This window comes from Hyperolius riggenbachi, chromosome 3 (assembly GCF_040937935.1).
Source record: "Hyperolius riggenbachi isolate aHypRig1 chromosome 3, aHypRig1.pri, whole genome shotgun sequence".
In the NCBI taxonomy this organism is placed as follows: domain Eukaryota; kingdom Metazoa; phylum Chordata; class Amphibia; order Anura; family Hyperoliidae; genus Hyperolius; species Hyperolius riggenbachi.
Window position 1 is genome coordinate 377,230,351 of NC_090648.1, and position 3,802 is coordinate 377,234,152.

Here is a 3,802-nt window from a genome sequence, read left to right on the forward strand (position 1 = left end):
CCATCTCCAGATATCTACCAGATTACAGCTATCCACCCAGTTCTTGAACTCTAGTGTGTCTCTGGTGGAGAGTTTGAGTCTATCTAATTTAGGGTTATGAATTAAGTTGAAATCCCCACATAGCAATACTTTCTGGGAGGGCATTTGAGTTAGTAATGTAAGGATTTTATTAAGTACTTGTATATCTGCCGGAGGAGGTAGATAAATGTTAGCTATTGTAAGAAGTTCGCTGTTAAATGTAGCATTTAATATAATATATCGCCCCCCTGGATCTATTTTGAGATCGTGTAATTGAAAAGGTATATTTTTATTGATAAGGATTGAAACCCCTCTAGCATAGGATGAGTAGGTAGTGTGGTATGAATGTGCTATCCACGGTCTCTTAAGTGCCAGGATTTTGCTGCCTTGGAGATGCGTCTCCTGCAGGAGACAAATATGTGGGTTGTGTCTCTTGAGGAAATCAAACACCAAAGAGCGTTTTTTTTTGGAATTAAGCCCTCTAACGTTCCAAGATATGATTTTTGTATCCGTCATTGGGGATTGAGTTGAGGGTATTTTGTTAAGTTGTGAATAGATTTAGCGACAATTATGTTTGTCATGAAATCAAAAATAAGTGTGCCATGAAGGGGGGGAGCGGACGGACGGACCCAGAGAAGAAAGAGAAGAGCCTCAAGGATAGTGAGGCAAAGAGTTTTAAACTTAATGGTTATCAGTATGGTATTGTATACTAATCCATATCCTATACTACAAGAAAAAACCCATTCCAAATCCCCCACCCTGCTACACCCTAACAACAGGTCCAGAGTAGCTTAGTTCCCTTAACAACAGAGAATCAAATTCCGCTTATCCTTCTATTGTGGAGGGACGAAGCGTTTTATACTATCTAGTGTGAAAAGTTAGTTCACACTTGTATTGTAGTAAATCCTAAACAGGAGGGGCGGGCTAAGACCCTGTAGGGTCCGCTGCCCAGCTGCACCCAACCAACTGGGTTGGGAGGTATAAATCTTAGTGTAACAACAGCTTAACTGATTAGAATAACATGGGGGGAGGTTCGTGAGAGCAGGTCCCGGGATCTACTGTAATTATCTATCGGTGGTCATAGGATATCTCTAGATTAGTCTGATCTGTGGGTTTAGGTGATTGCAGGTACCATGCAGTATATCCATAGGGTTCAAATGCTCAATTGTGTTCCAGCCAGTGCGATACCATTATCATAGCAAGTGTATTGTGCTCGGAGGAGTGGGTAGATATTTTATATATATCCCTGATCTGTTGCAGGTAGGTCGGTCAACTCAGATGGAGATCCGCACAGAATAACAAATGCAGGATTACCCCTAAGCTGGTACAAACCCGTGTTGTTCACATTAGGAGACCTGTCGACCAGGATAGCGCTGAAGTGGGACAGAGCCCGCAGGGACCACCCGAGTCTACCGCGGGTCCCACCGGCTCCAAGATAGCCAGCAGGTGTCAGTTATTTCAATATTTGGTAGTTTTTAATTAACAATCGTCAGTTATTGGTAATATACATTTCTTGAGATAATAGCGTTATCACATAGAGTTGAGGTTACATTTACTGTATATGCCAACTGGAGGCTGGTTTTAAAGGAGCATGGCTGTACTGGATAATAGTAGTGCTGTATACTTAGTATATATATTACATTAGTACCTTTCAATGTGAAAGAGAGAGGAGGAAGACCATTCCACAGGAATATGTTTAATTAGGGGAATCTCAGTGGATTAGTTCCTGTGGATCAGGTTTTTATGGCGACAGAGAGTATGACCCCACAATCAAGGCATTTATAAGAGCAGTGCAAAAGCACACATATCATTTTCACACTCGGTATTGTGGATGAGCCTGATCAGGAGCAGCAATCACTGCCTCTAGTTATGAATATTGAAGCGCATCCACTGTTGTCAGTGCATTACAATGGTGTATCACATGTTAGATGCAGGTGTCAAAGCTCCCTCTCATAGTATCACCACAGTCAGTAATTAGATATTATAAAAAGTTTTTTAGCTATCATACTGCCTCTGCATCTATGGGGATTTTTTAAGGCAACGAAAACGTGCAGTTATATTCGGAGATTCAAGTGTCACAAGATTAGCTTCAGTGAGCGTAACAGTTATGTTAGTTGTTTAGCATAGAACTCTGGTGCCATCTAGTGGCTGTTGCATTTAGATGCACATGGGATATTAAGTAATTCTGTTTATAGGGAATTATCGGTACTGGATTTCCCCCTCTCTCGACCAATTACGTTCTGTTACCCATGACCACAGATCATGCGTTAGACTCCCCCCCCCCCAGAGTGTAGGAATACAATCAAACCGAGATAGATAAAGTCAATTACACTCCCCGTTATACTTAATAACATTTAACCATGTAACAGGTAATTATAGCCCTGGAATTAAAGCATACTTGTCCGGGTAAAACGTAGCTGTTAATTAAAGACTGAAGCAATTCTCATCGCCATGTCGGCATAGATGTATAACTAATAGTACAGTTTGTGTCTTCTTGGGGCATGCTGCTCATTTAGTACATGCTGTCTCTGTAGTTCAAGGAGCGTTTTTAAAACCAGAGAATAGATTAGGTATGACATATCTTCTATTTAAGTGCAAAGGTTTTATTGTGTCACATATAGGATTTCCCTTCCCGGATAAAACAGGATTTGTGCTGTTGGAGAGTGCCAGACAAAATGGTGGTAGCGTGTTAAGAAGTTGTTTGTGTGAGGAGGAGAGGGGCGGGGTTGTTCGTCCCGAGCAAAGAAAACTCCTACAGTGGCAGGAAGAGTTATGAAGAAGAAGGGAGTTGACGTCATCAACATGGCCGGTCAACGGTCCAGTTCCCTCATATTTCCCCACACATCATCACACACTGTCCGAAATAATATTGTTAAGAGACAGCAGCCCCATTAGTAGATTTAACACTTACTTTGCTGGCAGTGACTCCAGCCAGGTCAACACTTCTTCTGGCTTTTCAAAAAAGATTACCTCATCTTTGTACTGGATTCTGAGACGTGCAGGGAATAACATCGCGTAGGTTATTTCTTTTTCACTGAGTTTTCCTTTTGCGTGTTGAAATGAGCGCCTCAGCTTTTGGGTTTCATTGGTGAAGTCGGGGAAGATCATGAGCCGGGTGTTTTGATACTGAAGATCGCCCACTTTCCTCGCTTCTGTAAGGATGGTGTCCCGATCCTTGTAATTCAGTAGCTTGAATATCATAGGTCTTGGTGCTGTGCCAGGCGGATTTTTCTTTCGGATCGCTAGGCGGTGGGCTCTTTCGATAGCGAAGTGCTTGGAATACTTGGCATTCGGTAGCAGGCGGTGTAGAAGTTCTTCCAGGAAGGTAGCCGCATCAGAGCCCTCCGCACTCTCTGGTATCCCGACAACTCTCAGGTTGTTGCGGCGATTTCTATTCTCCGCGTCCACCGCTCTGTCTTCTAGCTGGGTCAGGCGTTGTAAGACCCCGGGAATCACAATTCTGTGATGTTGTAAAGTGTCCTCAGCAGTGGATGTTCGGGCTTCTAATTCCTTCGTACGGTCACGGAGCTTAGACATATCATGCCGCAACAAGCTGAATCCGTTCTCGATGGTGTCAATTTTTGAGGTAAGTGTGGTCTGACAGGTGCGGATGGCTTCCATGAGTTCGGCTGTAGTAGGCATTGGAGTAGAGTCCTCTATCCGCTGATCCTCCGCATGGTCTTGCAGTGCTTTAGTAGCTGAGTTTTCTTCCGAGGGTTTTGCCTTCTCTCTTTCACCCTTTTCTTTGTCTCCTTTCTCTTTTTCCCCCTTTTCCTTGTTGTTT